Source organism: Anomaloglossus baeobatrachus, chromosome 8, assembly GCF_048569485.1.
Source record: "Anomaloglossus baeobatrachus isolate aAnoBae1 chromosome 8, aAnoBae1.hap1, whole genome shotgun sequence".
Lineage (NCBI taxonomy): Eukaryota > Metazoa > Chordata > Amphibia > Anura > Aromobatidae > Anomaloglossus > Anomaloglossus baeobatrachus.
This window is the reverse complement of record NC_134360.1, coordinates 166,227,317-166,248,329: the sequence shown is the minus strand read 5'-3', so window position 1 is coordinate 166,248,329 and position 21,013 is coordinate 166,227,317.

The following is a 21,013-nucleotide window of genomic DNA, read 5'->3' as shown; positions in this document are numbered from 1 at the left end:
GTCATTTGTTTTCTAATTATTTCATGAAATTCATGAAATAATAAAAAAAGGGCTTCCCTTTATTTTTGGTTCCCAGCCGGGTACAAATAGGCAACTGGGGGTTGGGGGCAGCCATACCTGCCTGCTGTACCTGGCTAGCATACAAAAATATGGCGAAGCCACATAATTTTTTCAGGGGGCAAAAAACTTCTGCATACAGTCCTGGATGGAGTATGCTGAGCCTTGTAGTTCTGCAGCTGCTGTCTGTCTGTATGGAGAAGAGCAGACAGCAGCTGCAGAACTACAAGGCTCAGCATACTCCATCCAGGACTGCATGCAGAAGTTTTTTGCCCACCAAAAAAATGACGTGGGCTTCGCCATATTTTTGTATGCTAGCCAGGTACAGCTGGCAGCCACGGGCTGCCTCCAACCCCCAGTTGCCTATTTGTACCCGGCTGGGAACCAAAAATATAGGGAAGCCCGTTTTTTTTAATTATTTCACTTATTTCATGAAATAATTAAAAAACAAATGACGTGGGCTTCGCCCCATTTTTGTGTCCAGCCGGGTACAACTAGGCAGCTGGGGATTGGAATCCGTAGCACAGGTTAGCCCGAGGTTTCTGGGCGCCTCTGCTGCGGATTTCAGTCCGCAGCCGTCCCAGAAAATGGCGCTCTCATAGAAGCGCCATCATCTGGCGCTGTATCCAACTCTTCCAACAGCCCTGGAGCCGGGTGGCTTGTTGGGTAATCATGAGTTAATACTGGCTTTGTTTTACCAGCCAGTATTAAGCCAGAGATTCTTAATGTCAGGCACGTTTGACCCGGCCATTAAGAATCTCCAATAAAGGGTTAAAAAAAAACACCACACAGAGAAAAAATACTTTAATAGAAATAAATACACAGACACATTAGAGACTCCATCTTTATTACCCCTGTCAGCCCTCCACGATCCTGCTCTTCTGTCTTCTTTCTTTCTAGTGTAGTAGTAGTGACGATTGTAGTGAGGGGCATCACTTGGGGCTGGGGAACCTCCATCCTAACTACAATGCTCACTACAATCGGGAAGCAGCGTGCAGCCTTCACTTCGTGAGTGATCACTGCTGGCTGCTAGCGGTAACGCTGACAGACGCGTTACCATAGCAATGGTGCTCCCGGAGCCGCGGTTAGCGGTGACGTCACCGCTAACTGCGTTGCTATGGCAACGGTGATCTCCGTTAATGACCGGCTGTGTCAGCCGGTCCCTAACGGAACGGGGAGTCGACCGTGTGCTAGAGCATGTCGCCGGTACACGGCGATACACATATGTGCACCGTGTACCGGAGAGATGCACTCGCAGGTCCTACATGACGTGTCATAGTCATGTGACCAGTCTGTAGCCAATGAGATAATAGCCACGTGACTGGTCACATGGCTATTTTGACGTCACGATAGGTCCTGCTTCTCTGCTGGCAGTGCAGGTCACCGGGAGGATTCAGCGATCATCGGATGGAATAGCGGCAGGAGACAGAGTGCAGAAGGGATCGCGAGGACCGGTAAGTGTTATGGCAATGTTTATTAACTGTTTGTGTACATTTATAATGCATTTTTATGTGTTTGTGATTGCCTCCCATTATAGCCTATACGTTCGAGTTCGGTTCGTCGAACGTTCGACGAACCGAACTCGAACGGGACCCCCGTTCGGCGAACCGGCCTCGAGCCGAACCGGGACCGGTTCGCTCATCTCTAGTAACAAGCACACAAACTCATAAAACTAAACTGGGGGTAACAGTAACCAGAGGTTCATAGCTACAGTTAGGTCCAGAAATATTTGGACAGTGACACAATTTTCGCGAGTTGGGCTCTGCATGCCACCACATTGGATTTGAAATGAAATCTCTACAACAGAATTCAAGTGCAGATTGTAACGTTTAATTTGAAGGTTTGAACAAAAATATCTGATAGAAATTGTAGGAATTGTCACATTTCTTTACAAACACTCCACATTTTAGGAGGTCAAAAGTAATTGGACAAATAAACCAAACCCAAACATAATATTTTTATTTTCAATATTTTGTTGCGAATCCTTTGGAGGCAATCACTGCCTTAAGTCAGGAACCCATGGACATCACCAAACGCTGGGTTTCCTCCTTCTTAGTGCTTTTCCAGGCCTTTACAGCCGCAGCCTTCAGGTCTTGCTTGTTTGTGGGTCTTTCCGTATAAGTCTGGATTTGAGCAAGTGAAATGCATGCTCAATTGGGTTAAGATCTGGTGATTGACTTGGCCATTGCAGAATGTTCCACTTTTTTGCACTCATGGACTCCTGGGTAGCTTTGGCTGTATGCTTGGGGTCATTGTCCATCTGTACTATGAAGCGCCGTCCGATCAACTTTGCGGCATTTGGCTGAATCTGGGGTGAAAGTATATCCCGGTACACTTCAGAATTCATCCGGCTACTCTTGTCTGCTGTTATGTCAATAATAAACACAAGTGACCCAGTGCCATTGAAAGCCATGCATGCCCATGCCATCACGTTGCCTCCTCCATGTTTTACAGAGGATGTGATGTGCCTTGGATCATGTGCCGTTCCCTTTCTTCTCCAAGCTTTTTTCTTCCCATCATTCTGGTACAGGTTGATCTTTGTCTCATCTGTCCATAGAATACTTTTCCAGAACTGAGCTGGCTTCATGAGGTGTTTTTCAGCAAATTTAACTCTGGCCTGTCTATTTTTGGAATTGATGAATGGTTTGCATCTAGATGTGAACCCTTTGTATTTACTTTCATGGAGTCTTCTCTTTACTGTTGACTTAGAGACAGATACACCTACTTCACTGAGAGTGTTCTGGACTTCAGTTGATGTTGTGAACGGGTTGTTCTTCACCAAAGAAAGTATGCGGCGATCATCCACCACTGTTGTCATCCGTGGACGCCCAGGCCTTTTTGAGTTCCCAAGCTCACCAGTCAATTCCTTTTTTCTCAGAATGTACCCGACTGTTGATTTTGCTACTCCAAGCATGTCTGCTATCTCTCTGATGGATTTTTTCTTTTTTTTCAGCATCAGGATGTTCTGCTTCACCTCAATTGAGAGTTCCTTAGACCGCATGTTGTCTGGTCACAGCAACAACTTCCAAATGCAAAACCACACACCTGTAATCAACCCCAGACCTTTTAACTACTTCATTGATTACAGGTTAACGAGGGAGGCGCCTTCAGAGTTAATTGCAGCCCTTAGAGTCCCTTGTCCAATTACTTTTGGTCCCTTGAAAAAGAGGAGGCTATGCATTACAGAGCTATGATTCCTAAACCCTTTTTCCGATTTGGATGTGAAAACTCTCATATTGCAGCTGGGAGTGTGCACTTTCAGCCCATATTATATATAGAATTGTATTTCTGAACATGTTTTTGTGAACAGCTAAAATAACAAAACTTGTGTCACTGTCCAAATATTTCTGGACCTAACTGTATGTCTGGCAGTGGTCTTCAGACAGGAGGGGCCTAAAAAAGGGTGTTGTGTCTTCCCATTGGTTGTAGCTGAATGATGGTACTTCATCTGTGAGATACCGACCACCTGCATTCAGCCATTGGTTCTGCATCTGTCAAGGTAACGCAGCCCAGTGGGTGAGCATAACCTGCGTCCACCTGCGCCGCAGGCGTCGACTCCTCTCCCATCATTAGCACTATGCACGAAAGGAACACGTTGTCACCTTGCGACAGGAGTACAAATTGACGTAGCGGACTACGGTGGTGACTTAACAGCAGTGTGCGGCAATGATGCAAACATGGCAGCGTGCCTTCGTCAGGCCAATGTGACACACGTGACTTGTATGGCTCACAAGTTTAATCTGATTCTCCAGCAATTTTTAAAACAACATCCCGGCCTACATGGCCTTGTACAGCGGGCACTCTCGCTATGTGCTCACTTCCATCGTTCGCACCCAGTAGCTCAACAACTTTTATCGCTCCTGAAGTCTTAAGGTCTGGCGGTTAAACGTCTGAAATGCGATGTTCCGACACGCAGGAATTTGAATCTGCACATGTTGCAGCGTCTGTGGCAGCACCGCAGAGCCCAGCTGAAATACGTTATGATGTATACCCTGGGCTAACTTGATCCAGAGGTGGTGCAGATCACGCTGCTGGAAAGGTGTCAGATCAAGGACATATGTGTGGCGCCCTGGACAAGCCAGGATGTCACAGGTGCTGCAACGGCACACCCCACACCCCGGCTAGGCACACCGAAGTCAAACACAAATCCTTGTTGCCTCCCTCCAGGGGCTGATGTCCACACCAGGGTGTGGGCCAAGCGGTTGGCCCCGCCCACCGAGGAGTTCACAGTCCTGGAGGCGGGAAGAGAGATCAGATTAGTTTTGGAGTTGGAGAGTGAAGTAGTAGTAGAGGAGACTGACCGTGTCTGGGTGCGTGGCCCGGGCACATACAACAAGGTTGGTAGACGGTGGTGACCATCTGCAGGAGAGGCTGATTGGAGCGAACCGTAAGGACCGGGGACGGGCGGTGGCCCGCCGGTACCGGATCGGGGAGCAAAGAGAAGCCAGCACCATTCGCCAGGGCTTACGGACCCTGACCAGGCTAGGAGTCGCCGTAAAACCGGTCAAATCCGTTAGCGAAGGGAACCTCCGGGGTTTCCCAGCAGTCAAGACCCAATTGAAGGCAACAGCTCACACCGTGAAGGGGAAACACAGTCACCGCCAAGGCTACAGTTCCCAGGGCCAGAGCCTGCAGGCAAAAGGGGCTCCCTCAGCATCCATCCAAGCTGGGGAGCGGGTTACCGGTGGGAAGCCATTGGAACCGTAAACACAACACAGGTGCAGGGAAAGGCAGTCGCCATCAACCTACCGGGAGGAGAAACACCGCAGCCGTCTGTGGGACCCGTCCATTCAGCCGTTTGTTTTACCGGAGACTTTGCATTCGTCATTGGCTGAGTGAGTACCACCGTGCCGTGCGGCACAGCGCTGCCCCCGCGACCCTGCACCTCACCCGGCCCCGTAACTCGCCTGCCATCCCTAACCCTCACCGGGCCCCGGGACAACCAACCCCCCTACCCACGGAGGGGAGAAAACAACATCCAATCTGCTCCCTGTCACCACTCCCGGGATCCCCGTCCAGAGCAGCGGTGGTGCCGCAACCTCACCACAACCGTGGGTGGCGTCACGGACAATATCCCTAAACCAAACCACCCCCTTTCACTCACGGGTGAGGAGCGCCGCTCGAGTCCCCAGGATCCAGCCCACCGCTCGAGCCACCACTGAGCAGCAGCAGCGGCAGCCGGACCCGAGCAGTGGGTAAGCGCAGCGTCCCCTCCTCCGCCCGTGACATATGCACCATTCTACACAGTTTACAAATGTCGACGCACATGTTTAACACTGGCGATGACATTCTCAGCGGGACAATTTTGGTCATCTACATGATGGAGCACACTGTAAGCATTATACGGAGTCAGGTGTTAGTCTAAGAGGAAGGGAGGAAGTACTGGAGGAGTCATATGCGGAAGGGATAACAAGATCTACAAGTTCCAGACGTTCATCGGCACCTTGGCGGCAGTCATGGTACGGTGTAGGAGAGGGATTATCAAGGGCGCATAGTATCAACAAAACAGTTGAGGAAGGTGCAGGAGCCCAGGAAGAAATGGAGGACGAACTGGCAATGGGCATGGAAGGCTCAGCAGATGAGTGAGAGCTTGCTCACATTTCGGTTGTGCGAGGTTGTGGGGAGAGGGCAGAGGAAGGAGGCACGATTCTCACCTCTCTGCCACCAACACAACAAGAACTTGGTCCTCCTGGATGCTCAAGACACATGAGTGCCTTCTTGCTGCACTACCTACAACATGACCCTCGGATTGTATGAATTCCATGTCATGCTGACTACTAGGTTGCCACACTGTTAGATCCCCGGTACAATACAAAATTTTGTGAAATAACTCGGCATAGAAAGGGACGCACGTATGCAGGAGTATCAGCAGAAGGTGTTACGCAATCTTACATCTGTTTTTCCACTAAACACCAGTGCTGCACAGAGTGAATCTCAACGCTTTTTCATCGATAGGAGGAAATGGTCTTACTTGTCCACATCTGAGGGACCGAGGGTTAGCTGCTGTGCTGAGACGGCGTTGAGTATGGTATCTCTGCAGAGTTGCATTTTTGGTTATATACAAACTGAGTTGAAAAAGGACAGATGCTGGTGGAAAGGGGAACAGGTGTGTTGGAAAGGGTAAAAAAGTTTGTGTCCATGGGTTTGGTGGTAAAGCAACATTAACATTTGCTGAAGAAACAACATCTGGTATGGTGGGACTGGCAGATTTGGATAAGGTGGTATATACTATGTTACCGCTATATAAAAAATATTAAGAAGAAAAGAAAGAGAAAGGTAGATATCCCAATCGCCATTCGGTGTCCACCATGCTCACAGATGGAAAAGAAGAGGTTGGCAACTGGAAGGTTAGGTGGAGGATACAGAGCAGGTTGACTCTCAAACAAATAGTAGTCTGAACCGAGTTAGACACCACTCGGATCTGGAGACTTGGAGCCCTGTTAGCGTGACAGGGTCCACACGACCACCCATCACCGGAACTCCCTGCTAACAACACAGGGGCCATTGGTTACGCTGTCCGTGTGCGTAGTGGACACACCTGTGGACAGCAGGCACATCAGCAGCAGCAGGCCTGTTTATGCCACTGGGCTGCACTAGCAGGACTGGTAGGACAGGAGCTGTTCTTAAACGTTCTGCGTTACCAACTGTGGTGGCGGCCTGCATCGATGACCTATCCCTGCCTACCTCTGGCCTAAAGCCGCAATGGATTCAACACTTGGAGGTGTGCTCTTTTGGAGCATAATAGAAGACTGGGCACCTTCTTCTTGGCTCCAGCCCCTTTTATAACCTGGGTCCGCCCCAAACCAGGGTGGACCACAATGCACCTCCTGGAGACAAAAGCAGAGTGACACGTCATGAGTGGCATAACTAGCGTCCTATTTTGAACCGCCACTTGAATGATGACCTCATGGCTGCCACAACCAAAACACCTCAACAGTCATCGTCTGCCCAACAACAATGAGGTGACAAGTCATAGGGGCTGGCCTCTGCAAGCCTGTTGGGAGTGGCCTGGCCAAATTGTCAGGACACCTGATGCCCTGTGGTCTATATGGGCCCCCCACATCAGGGGCAGGGCCAAAGAGTTCATTACCGGACCTAGCCTCTGATGCAGTAAGTGCCTGAGCATGCTCAGTAGCATGAAATACAGTTTCTGAAAAAAAGACTATCCGCTTCAGCATGCTGTCTAGGCACAACACAGGACTTAGACCCGGCACGGAGTGCAAGTACCTGTGCAAAGAGGCTTTTCTCAGTCAGTGTGAAGCCCCACAGGTGTTGTGTTGGTGTATTACCTTCAGGGACTCCATGTGGAGGAAGAGTCTGGTCACACTTACGTTGCTTCTTTATATGTATTTTCGTGACGCCACTCTCGGTATTGCGGTCAGTGGGGACTGCCACTGCAGTGTAAGGGGACACCTGGGGCTGATGTTGGGTGCAGTTAGTTTTAGTGGCCTCCCGAGAGTGAGTCAAGCACCAGGGCCCTATGTAAGTGTGTTGAGCCGCAGGTCGCAGAATGACTCAGGCACAGTCCAAACGAGCATGCGCTGTAGCCCAAAATTAAGACTTTGCCTCAGGAATGACACAGTCATGCAGAGCATACTCAGTTGGCGAAACACTGGAGTTAGGCTGCGGCTGGGGAAAATCGGCACACAGGAAGGAGCAACTGCGGAAACACCGTTTAATTGTGAGGGGGGTCATTTTGGAGTTTGGTGAGGAGTACAGTAACGCCAGTGAGCAGCATCCTGTGCCACAGACCAAAATTCTTCCGGTGCTGTCTATACTGTTAACCATGATAGGAGCATAAAGTCTGTATTTATGGCAACTGGACATCACAGTACCCGGGTACGGTAGGCTGTGCCCAGACAGTAATGCGTGCACGCAATACTTTGTTTTATTATGAAAACACATATCTGTTCTGAGTAGGACGACTATATAGACAATCACACTTGCTGCCTCTGCACTGTCAAATTGTCATGTACAGTTTAAATCATAGAGGGACAGCGACACATGTTTGCATTGAATGTTGCTTTTCAATAATTACATGACTGTGTTGCAGAGCTGTGTGGTTTGCATTTACACTGTTATCATCTGCCTTATCTGTGAGGCTTCAGCTAACAAGGGTATTCAGGGTGGGTGATGTGTTTTGTCTATGTTTAGGGAGATAACTGGGAAGCTCTTGTGATGCGCCACTAGTGAGTTGTCTTCACACACACACACGCACAAACACACAATTACAGAGGGCTTAGCAAGCAGTAGGCAACTGAATAGATTGTTTTATTATTTCAATTTAATGCATGGTTCTTATTGTTTGTTTTGGGAAAGTTAAACAATCATTTATGAACCCAACTGCAAACAGTGCTTTTCATGTTGCGTGGTTTTGCTGCGTACTGTGGATCCCACCAAATACAAGACTTAAAATGAAGCATATGTCACAAAGGGAAATTCACTGTGCTACAATGCGTCCTGTGCAACCACCGCCTGCCCCATCACGTGCATCTGCGTGCTCTTCATCCTCTGTGGGGACAGCAGTCACACATGCTTTTTCACACTGAACTTCCACCCCGTTACCCGTAAGCGGGAGTGTGATTGGCAGGTCGTCACTTGTTTTTTAAGTGCAAACAGATGGTATTGTTGAGCTGTCAGACATCGAGAGAACCACCATTGGATGAAGGAAACATTATATCCACGCCTGCACCTTTGTGAAAGATTGGCTGGACTACCTGCAGTTAATTATTGCGTTCCACAAATGGAAAGGAGTGTAGAATGCCCATGTGTTGTACCTTGCTTGGCAGCAAAGGAACAATAACTTAGTATTCCAGACAATTTTAGGATGGCAGAAAAAGTGTCAGCTGTTTGGGCAAATTAAATAGCGTGGCAAAAGTGGGCAGGTGACTACAGTGGCCGTGTTCTGTGTGTACCAGGACAGTAAAGGAAGTCTCACTTTCTATCCCTCCTAATGATGAAATGCAGCAAGGAATTCCCTGAGTTTGCTATAAAAATAGCGTTGCAAAATGTGCATGAGGGTGTCATGCAAAGGTGCTAGTAATAGCTTGGCACCAGTGGGGCACAAATGGAGTAAAACAGACACTTTTTGGATGCCACTAACTGGCAGCATTTTTTGCTATTATTATAGCTTATTAAAAACCGAGCAGGAGGGTGTCATGCAGAGGTGCTAGAAATAGCTTGGCACCAGTGGGGCACAAATGGAGTACAACAGCCACTTTTTGGATGCCACTAACTGGCAGCATTTTTTGCTATTATTATAGGTTATTAAAAACAGAGCAGGAGGGTGTCATGCAAAGGTGCTAACAGAGAGAGACAGCGGAGATGGGTCTTTAAAAACCGCGCCAGAGATCCCAGATGTAAGCTTGATCAATGTACACTTTATTTCGGCATAGGTCTACGCGTTTCAGGGGTCTCAGCCCCCTTCCTCAGGACCAGCAAGCACAAGATACATCAAATCTCACATATCTATTCCTCCGATCTTTTTAGACATGTCATCGTGTACAAAAGATACATCGATGACCTGTTCTTTATATGGGATGATTCAGGTAGAAACCTGCACGATTTCTTGAGATGCATAATAAATAATGATTGGGGTCTGACGTTCACACCCACTATAGAAAGGGGATCTATTGATTTCTTGGATCTCACCATTGCACACGACAGAGGGACAATTTATACTAAAACCTTTTTCAAAAAGGTCGACAGCAATGGGTACATCGATTTTACAAGTAGCCACTACAACAAATGGCTCACCAATGTGCCCAGGAATCAATTTCAGAGAGTGAGGAGGAATTGTACCCTTCATAGTGACTACAAGGAACAGGCTATGATTCTTAAGGATAGGTTTTTAGATAAAAAATACCCTCCATCGCTGATTAAGAGAGCATATCAGGTGAACAAGGATCTGAGCCAGATAGAATTGACTACACGGAGTGTTGCTTCTGGGATAAAAAATGGTCCCAATTCTGGGAATGAATTTTCCTCTCATTTCCTTACAACTCATAGTAAGGACGGTGATTTTATTAAAAACATCATCCGAAGACATTGGAATGTTCTTCGGAATGATCCCTACTTGAGGGGAGTTCTGCCTACTACTCCTGGGATCATTTATCGGAGAGCGCCCACATTAAAAAACATGTTAGCCCCAAGCAGGTTAAAAGAGGAACTTCCTACCACTACGTCCTATAAACCTATAGGGGTATACAAGTGTGGCATAAAGAAGTGTTTATGTTGTAATGACATACAACATGGGAGGTTACATTTTGGCCTCAATCCAGGAGGGGTGGAATTTAACATTAAAAGTCATCTTACCTGCCAGACAGATCATGTTGTTTATCTAATAGAATGCGAGTGTGACAAGAGATATGTGGGCAGGACGATACAGCCGCTTCATAATCGTATCAACTCACATAGACACAACATTAAGATTGGGTTCATGTTGCATGGTCTATCTAGGCATATTAATTTGCAACATAAAAAGGCTACTAGGATTAAAGTGACCCCTATAGAGCATATTCCTCCATATGTCCATAACCGAATGGAGGTTCTAAAGAGATTTGATGTATCTTGTGCTTGCTGGTCCTGAGGAAGGGGGCTGAGACCCCTGAAACGCGTAGACCTATGCCGAAATAAAGTGTACATTGATCAAGCTTACATCTGGGATCTCTGGCGCGGTTTTTAAAGACCCATCTCCGCTGTCTCTCTCGGTTATCTGCCAATCGGGTTACTGCTGCCGTTGATCTACATATGCGGTTACAGGAGTTGTGCCTTTCACAACTCAAATAGGTGAGTAGGATTACTTTTTACTACACCCCCTGTTTATCAGGGTAAGACCCTATGCGCTTTTTCCCCACAGGTTTCTTGCTCATGCAAAGGTGCTAGAAATAGCTTGGCACCAGTGAGGCACAAATGGAGTACAACAGACACTTTTTGGATGCCACTAACTGGCAGCATTTTTTGCTATTATTATAGCTTATTAAAAACAGAGCAGGAGGGTGTCATGCAGAGGTGCTAGAAATAGCTTGGCACTAGTGGGGCACAAATGGAGTACAACAGACACTTTTTGGATGCCACTAACTGGCAGCATTTTTTGCTATTATTATAGCTTATTAAAAACAGAGCAGGAGGGTGTCATGCAGAGGTGCTAGAAATAGCTTGGCACCAGTGGGGCACAAATGGAGTACAACAGACACTTTTTGGATGCCACTAACTGGCAGCATTTTTTGCTATTATTATAGCTTATTAAAAACAGAGCAGGAGGGTGTCATGCAGAGGTGCTAGAAATAGCTTGGCACCAGTGGGGCACAAATGGAGTACAACAGCCACTTTTTGGATGCCACTAAGATTACTCAGCGTTTGCTAGTATAATGGCTTAGTAACAATGAGCTTGAGTGTGCAATGCAGAGGTGCTGCAAATAGCTTGGCACCAGTAGGGCACAAATGGAGTACAACAGCCACTTTTAGGATGCCACTAACTTTCCTCAGTGTTTGCTAGTATAATGACTTAGTAACAATGAGTCTGAGTGTGCAAAGGGCAGGAGGGTACAGTGGCAGGGTTGTGGGTCTGGGTACAGGAAAGGAAGCCTCACTTTCTATCCCTCCTAATGGTGAAATGCAGCAAGGAAGTCCCTGACCTTAGCTACACAGACGCTCTTATCTGTAGCTGTTAAAATCTGTTTCCACGGACCTGACTGTCACCTATGGCCCTGAGCCTGCTGTTATTAGCCCTTACAAGGGCAAAAAGAAACTTCTATCCCTATTCTGTATAGCGCTGTGTGTAGAGCGTACACAGCAGTATCGGAGACAGGAGCTACGCCAGCGGTGACTGACACCCAGACGCAGAAGGCAGATAATGGCGTCCTGACGGGCAGATACCCGTTTTTATAATGCAAGGACATGTTACATGGACATCCTATTACACATGTCGTTGCTTCTCTGGCTCCACTTAGCTGTGTGTGTGTCTGGGATTGCCTGACTTGCTGGCCCGCCCCACTACACGCGCGCGCGTAGGGAAGGAAGACAAGGAAAAAAAATGGTGATCGCCATTATCCCAGCAGCAGTGATCTGAATGCGCTGTTCCCGCACACTATACGCTGAAATTTCATAATAGTGTGAGTCACTATTACAGCGGAAAGCCAGCTAGTAATTAGCTTGGCTTTTTGCTGCTAGAACCGTTCTCGAACGTAACTAGAACTATAAAGCTTTAGCAAAAAGCTCGAGTTCTAGTTTGATCTAGAACAGCCCCCAAAATCACTCGAACCGTGAACTGGAGAACCACGAACCGTGAACCACGCTCAACTCTAGTGAGCAGAGCTGGCCTAATATACAGGGTACAAGTATCTAGAAGCACAACTTTGGCACATTGTACCGGCACTGCAATGTGCTAGGCACAGCAAAAACCTATTTGCAATTTTTAATTCTGCAACATTCACCACATTTGACACCATGGGTGTTTTCCAGTGACTAAATCATCACTACACCCATAGATGAATTTTCAGAGGGGAATAATTACTAAAATTTGGTCACTTAAGGGGGATTCTTGTGTTCTGGCACTTAGGGGCTCTGCATCTTGTGCTCATAAAATTAAATGGCACTCTATCCCTCCCAAGCCCTGTGGTGCAGCCAAACAGCACTGTACAGTGACATGTGGGTATTGCCACGTTCAGGAGAAATTGTGTAACACATTATAGAGCCTTTTTACCTGTTCCCAGTATGAAAATTGGAAATCTGGGGTTAAAACAAGAATTTAGTGGTAAAAATGTATTTATTTTTTTGTTCACCGTCCAATAGTATACAATTTTGTGAGACACCTGAGGTATCAATATGCTCACTGCACCCCTTGTTGAATTCATTGAGGGGTGCAGTTTGTAAAATCAGGTCACTTGTATGGGGTCTGCTGTATGGCACCTCAGGAACTCTGCCAATGTGACATGGCACCCGCAAACCACTCCAACTAAATCTGCACTCAAATATGGTGCTCCTTCCCTTCTTCACTGTGTACTGTGCCTGACAAGTAGTTTTCACCCACATATGGGATATTGGCGTACTCAAGAGATATTGCACAACAAATTATTGGGTCCATTTTACCCTACTAGCTTTGTGAATTTGAAAAATTTGGGGTTAAAACAACGGTTTTGGGATCAAAAAAGTGTTTTTTTTCATTTTCAGAGCTCAATGTTCTAAAATTCTGTGAACCCTTTTGAGGTTCAAGGTTCTCACCAAACATCTAGAAAAATTGCTTGAGGAGTCTTATTTTCAAAATGGGGTCATTTGTGGTGCTCCTTCCTTTCTGAGCCCGGCCGTTCACTGAAACAGTGGATTTCTACCATATATGAGGTATTGGCATAAGGCCGCTTTACATGCTACAATAAATCTTACGATGTGTCTGCGGGGTCACGTCGTAAGTGAAGCACATCCGGCATCGTAAGTATGATTGTAGCGTGTAAAACCTTTGTGCAATTGCGATTGAACGGAAATCCGTTCATCGCATGCACATCGTTCATTCCTCAAAGATTGAACGTGCAGTTATGCAATGTTCCCGAGGCAGCACACATCGCAGTGTGTGACACCCGGGAAACATTGAACGACAGCTTACCTCCGTCTGCGGCTCCCGCCGACAACGCGGAAGGAAGGAGGTGGGCGGGATGTTTATGTCCCGCTCATCTCCGCCCCTCCGCTTCTATTGGCCGGCTGCCGCGTGACGTCGATGTGACGACGAACGTCCCTCCCACTCTAGGAAGTGGACGTTCGCCGCCCACATCGAGGTCGTATGGACGGATAAGTACGTGTGACGGGGGTTAATCATTTGTGCGGCACGTTCAACAAATTAAACATGCCACACATACGATGGGGGGCGTTGCAAATCGCATACGATAGCGTATGTGAAATTGCAACGTGTAAAGCAGGCTATACTCAGGAGAATTGAACAATAAATTGTATGGTGCATTTTCTCACGTTACCCTTGTGAAAATGCAAAATGTGGGGCTAAAGTAACATTTTTGTGGGAAAAAGTAAAATTCTAATTTTTAAACTTCCACATTGCTTTAGTTCCTAAAGGGTTAACAAACTTCTTTGATGTGGTTTTGAGCAGTGTGAGGGGTGCATTTTATATTGGTGTCACTTTTGGGTATGTTCTGTCACCTAGGCACCTCAAATTCACGTTAAATGTGATGTGGTCCCTAAAAAATTGGTTTGTAAATTTTGTTGGAAAAATGACAAATTGCTAATAAATTTTTTACCTGTGTGACTTACTAACAAAAAAAAAAATTACTGTATGTTTCAAAAATTGTGCTGATGTAAAGTAGACCTGTGGAAAATGTTATTTATTAACTATTTTGTATGGCATAGCTCTCTGGTCTTAACCCTTTTATGACAAAGGACGTACTGGTTCGTCCTTGGTCGTCTCCACCGATTACCACATAAATTTGTGGCTAACAGGCGCAGGAACAGAGATCCATCTGTACCTGTTAATCCCTTAGATCACACCATCAAATACTAACAGCACAATTTAAATAGCCAAGGCAGGGATCGCGCTGTTCTTCACCGCCATCTGCAGCCCTGTGATGCGATCACGGGGCGCCAATGTGTTGCCATAGTAGTGTGGGGTCAGCCGATAACCCCTCACGTTAACCCGTCACGCTACTATTACGAACTTCCTTTAGAGCTCCAGCACTCACAGTGCATTTCTGCTGATTAGAGCAATGTTGCTGTGATCAGCAGAAATGAACAAGCAATTGGACTGTGCAGTGATAAAGTCCCCTAAGGGTACTAGTAAAAAAGATAAAAAATGTATAAAAAAAAGTTTTAAAAAATATGAACAAATAAAAAAAACTAAAAGCACAAATCACGCCCCATTTTGCCCCATTGAAAATAAAACAGTTAAAAAAATTTAAAAATATACAGTACATATATTCTATTATATTTTAAAATCAATTAATCCGATCGGCACACGGCGTGTCGAGAAACAAAATTCCGAACGCCAAAATTATATTTCTTGGTCGCCGCAAATTTTGTTAAAATGCAATAACAGGTGATCAAAACGTAGCAGCTCCACAAAAATGGTACCGTTAAAAACATCAGCTCAAGACAAAAAAATTAGCTATCACAGAGCCCTAGATATTGAAAACTGAGAAAACTGTGGGTCTTGGAAAATGGCAACAAAAGCGTCAATCTTTTTTTGGACAAACTTCTGAATTTTTTTAACCCCTTAGATAAAAGTAAAGGTATACATATTTGGTATATATGAACTTGTACGGACCTGAGGCATCAATTCGATGCATCAGTTTTACCATATAGTGAACAAAAGACCCCCAAAACTATTGTGCAATTGCACTTTTTTTTCAATTTCATTACACTTGAATTTTTTTGCCCGTTTTCTATTCTAGTACACTATATGGTAAAATTAATGACTTCAATCAAAAGTACAACTCGTCCCACAAAAAAATAAGCCCCAATATGGCAATATTGATGGAAAAATAAAAAAAGTTATAGCTCTTGGAAGAAGGCGAGAGAAAAAAAAAAAAGAAAAATGGAAAATCGCCCGGAGGTGATGGAGTTAAGGCATGAACATTAAAAATTTGAAAATTGCAAAATTTTCACCAAATTTCTGATTTTTTTCACAAATAAACACAAAAAATATTATCCTAAATTTATCACTGTCATAAAGTACTTTTTTTTTCTTCCTCAGCTATATTGGAGCTGTGGTATGATCAGATCATGTCCCTGAACGGTCAGACACGGCCATTACACAGTACATAGCAGGGACACATATATAAGATTATCTCAGCACAGGGACATTTTTTTTTATTACCACATAATACTGTGGAAGTATTCTTATTACAAGATCTATGCATTTAAATGTATTTTGTTTGTGAAACATCCCATGGAAGGCTGATGCGAATGGGTACAAAGAAGCAAAATATTGATTTGTTTTGTATTTGCAAATATGGTTTGTGCAAAAAAAAACCATTAGATTTTTGTCCGTGTTTCAAAAACAAAGTACTACTATAAAGAATATATATATATATATATATATATATATATATATATATATATATATATATATATATATATACATATATATATATATATATATATATATATATATATATACTGTTAATATAAATATTAATACATTTTATTGAGTCCGTGTATAGCTGCAGTATAAATATAATATCTATATCAGTGCCAAAACATGATGTAACTAACAACTGATGTCTCATTTTATTTTATGTGTATAATCCTTGTTTTAAAAAAAAAAAAAAAATACAAAAAACCTCATTTACAATGAAGCTGGGATGGGATTATCCTATGAGCTCGGTACCATTTCATCTTCTAATACTGACCCACCCAGGAACAGCCCCTTAGTCTATATGCAGTGCCTCATGGTTTATTAGCTCTGTGTGGCACACAAAGGAGTCCTGTCTGAGAGGGGCTTGTCTTGGAATCAGTTGCAGATGATAGAGAAATGCCCCTTTGTGACTACTACACAGCCGAAATGAATTCTGCTACTCGGAGCCAATTCCCTGTTGCTGACTGCACATTACACGGCCTGGCAGGCTCGACCTGAGAATCCCAGCAGAGGAGAAGGAATGAATGGGTTCAGTCAAGGTGTGCTGACTATACACTGCATAACCCTGATCTCCAGCTGTCACTCAACTGCAGTGTACGGTGATTACTGTAACCAGTCCAGCCGAGATCTTGAAAACTATGAGGAATTAATCCTAAAAGTACTTTGGAAAATATTGTAAATTTTCATTACACAAATTATAACAACACTCCTTTAAAAAAATGGTAAAGGATCCCAGAAAAGGAAAGAAGAAATTTGAGTATTTATATCCTAGTTTTGTTACTTTAAAAAAATAAAAAAGGTTAATAAAGCTTTGATATCTTGATTAGGGCGTTAACTCATGATATACAACCCCTGGCAAAAATTATGGAATCACCTGGCTCTGAGGATGTTCATTTAGTTGTTTACTTTTGTTTAAAAAAAGCAGATCACAGATATGGCACAAGACTAAAGTCATTTCAAATGGCAACTTTCTGGCTTTAAGAAACACTAAAAGAAATCCTGAAAACATAATGTGCAGCCAGTAACGGTTACTTTTCAAGACCAAACAGGGGGAAAATTATGGAATCACTCAATTATGAGGTAAAAATTATGGAATCACCCTGTAAATTTTCATTCCCGAAACTAACACCTGCATCAATTAAGATCTGCTCGTTAGTCTGCATCTAAAAAGGAGTGATCACACCTTGGAGAGCTGTTGCACAAAGTGGAATTGACATGAATCATGGCTCCAATACAAGAGATGTCAATTGAAACAAAGGAGAGGATTATCAAACTCTTGAGGGTAAATCATCACGCAATGTTGCAAAAGATGTTGGTTGTTCACAGTCAGCTGTGTCTAAAATCTGGACCAAATACAAACAATATGGGAAGGTTGTTAAAGGCAAACATACTGGTAGACCAAGGAAGACATCAAAGTGTCAAGACAGGAAACTTAAAGCAATATGTCTCCAAAACAGGAAATACACAACAAAACAAATGCGGACCGAATGGGAGGATACTGGAGTCAATGTCTGGACCGAACTGTAAAAAACCGTCTAATGGAAATGGGATTTACATAAAGAAAAGCTAAACAATAAAAAGATGACTACCTGAAGAGAACATGTAAATTTCCACAGTCATTGATGATATGGAGCTGCATGTCAGGTAAAGGCACTGGGGAGATGGCTGTCATTACACCTTCAATAAATTCCCAAGTTTGCATTGAAATTTTGATCATTTTTCTTATGCCAACAATTGAAAGGATGTTTGGGGATGATGAAATCATTTATCAAGATGATAATGCATCCTACCATATAGCAAAAACTGTGAAAACATTCCTTAAAAGAAGACACAAAATCAATCACATGGCCTGCAAATAATCTGGATCTTAATCCAATTGAAAATCTTTGGTGGAAGTTTAAGAAAATGGTCCATGACAAGGCTCCAACCTACAAAGCTGATCTGCCAACAGCAATCAGAGAAAGTTGGAGCCAGATTGATAAAAAGTACTGTTTGTCACTAATTAAGTCCATGCCTCAGAGACTGCAAAGCTGTAATAAAAGCCAGAGGTGGTGCAACAATGATGTATTGGAGTGTTCGTTTGTTTGTTTTTCATGATTCCATAATTTTTCCCTCACAATCGAGTGATTCCATAATTGTTTCCCCCTGTTTCGTCTTGAAAAGTAACCGTTACTGGCTAGCACATTATGTTTTCATGATTTTTTTTACTAGTGTTTCTTAAAGCCAGCAAGTTGCCATTTGAAATAACTTTAGTTTGGTGCCATGTCTGTGATCTGCTTTTTTTAAACAAAGGTAAACAACTGAATAAACATCCTCAGAGCTGTTACGGGGGGCTGTCTGATAATAAAACCTAAAGGAATGTCAGACAGTCAGGGTCCACCGTGCAAAGACTCTGCTGCAGACTATGGCAGAGGATAAGGGGTATATAAGTGTGCCACTGTAAAAAATAATAGCACAAGTGCAGAGTGCAATACCTCTGTTAAACTCACAGAGGAATATAATTAGAAAATAAAGCAATTCCTACCTTACTTGGAGGGTGTGTGGAATGGTCTCTGTTAAAGATCACAGAGACAAAAGCAGTGAGTGGGAAATGGCACCTACCTAGGTCTGTTCCTCTAGCGGTGCCAGGAGACGGACAGCAGCGTAAGCCGCACAAAGCTCCTACCTGTGTTCGCTCCACTAGTGTGCGAGGACACGAACCACTAGATATGGCACCTGCCTAGGTCCGCTCTTCTAGTGGTGCAATAGAGACGGACAGCAACGTAAGCCGCACAAAGCTCCTACCTGCATTCGCTCCACTAGTGTGCGAGGACACGAACCACTAGATATGGCACCTGCCTAGGTCCGCTCTTCTAGTGGTGCAAAAGAGACTGACAGCAGCATAAGCCGCACAAAGCTCCTACCTCTGTTCGCTCCCCTAGAGTGCGAGGATACGAACAACTGCCAGACGCAGTATAAGGAACGTTACCCTAGCGGCAATGTCCACCTACGAGTAGAATCACAAGGCCCAGCCGGACCATGTGCCTCAGGCACCTGCCTATGTCCGCTCCACTAAGAGGTAAGGATACGGACTGCAGTCGAAGCTGTAAGGTATAAGAACGGTACCCTGCCGGTAGCGATCACCTAACATAGACAGAGAGATGCCTAGAGGGACGTGCACAGGGCGTCTACCCTCATGCATGAACCAAGAGGACTGAGTGCCGGGCGGCATGCGTCAGGGTCTTATATAGACTCTGTGCCTCATCCAAGATGGAGGACACCAGAGCCAATCCGCTGCCAGAATGACAGCAATGACGTCACGCTGGCCTATCACCGAGCAAAGCGTCACAAGCACATGACCAGCTACCAATCGGCATAGAAGGTGTCAGAGACATGTGACCTCGTGTCACAAGCACATGACCAGTGGCCAATCAGCTTAGAAGGTGTCAGAGACATGTGACCTCGTGTCAGCGATGATGTCACCCGCACATGTGCAATGGCTCCAAGATAGGACTTAGTCTCCAGCGCTTGCACATGTGCAGTAGCAAGAAATCCGGACATAGTCTCCAGAGCCACAGCAACCGTAACAGTACCTCCCCCTCAAGGGCCCCCCTCCCGGCGACGCAGGTAATCGGCAACTAAGTCGGGAGCATGGACAGCCTCATCAGGCTCCCAAGAGCGATGTTCCAGGCCATAGCCCTCCCAATCTATCAAGAAGAACCTGCGCCCTCTAACCATCTTAGAACCAACTATGGCTCGTACCTCATAGCTAGAGCGAGAGGAATCAGAGGCAGGAGAGTGCACTTCACGAGCGTGAGGTAAAATAGCCGGCTTTAGCAGTGAAACATGGAATTTGTCATGGATCCTAAGATGGACGGGTAACTTCAATTGGTAGACTACAGGATTTACCTGTCGAAGAACCTCATAAGGACCCAGGAAGTGAGGAGCAAATTTGACAGAGCTCACTCTAAGTTTCACGTGTTTTGCAGAGAGCCACACAAAATCCCCTGGAGAAAAGACAGGAGCCGGGCGACGAAATCGATCGGACACTGTCTTCATACAGTCCTTAGCTGCTTGGATCGACTCTTGAGTCCGATCCCAAACCTCTCTGGCATTAGTTGCCCAGTCGGCCACAAGAGGAGAAGGTGCAGCAGCGGGAAACGGTACCGGTACCCTAGGGTGTTGCCCATTATTGAGTACGAATGGTGTCTGCCCAGTGGCCTCAGCCAGCGAATTGTTAAGGGCAAATTCTGCCCAAGGTAGGAGGGAGGACCAGTTATCGTGGTTCTCAGCAACAAAGTGTCGAAGATATATAATCATGGATTGATTGGTACGCTCAACCAAACCATTGGTCTCCGGATGGTATGCCGAAGAGAGATTCAACTCAATTTGCAGGAGGCTACAAAGATCTCGCCAGAAACGGGAAGCAAATTGCAGGCCTCTATCACAAATGATATGATCTGGCATCCCGTGAAGCCTAAAGACATGCTTGAGGAATAGTTTGGCTAGTACCCTCGAAGACAGGATTTTCGATAACGGTACAAGATGAACCATCCGGGAGAAATGGTCCGTAATGACCCACACAAATCTATGTCCCTGTGAACACGGAAGATCACCCACAAAGTCCATGCCTACCACCTCCCATGGTCTATCTGGCACTGGTAAAGGATGCAAGAGCCCAGCCGGTCTCTGCCGCAATAGACAGTTGCGAGCACACGAGTAGCAGGAACCGACATATCTCTTGACGTGGCTGGCTAAGTGTGGCCACCAATACCACCTCTCCAGTAACTCTCGTGTCCGCCTAATACCAAAATGCCCACCCACCTTTGAGGTGTGGGCCCACGACAGTATATCATTCTGTCGATCAGGCGGCACAAAGGTCTTGCCCGGTGGGATTTGGTCTAA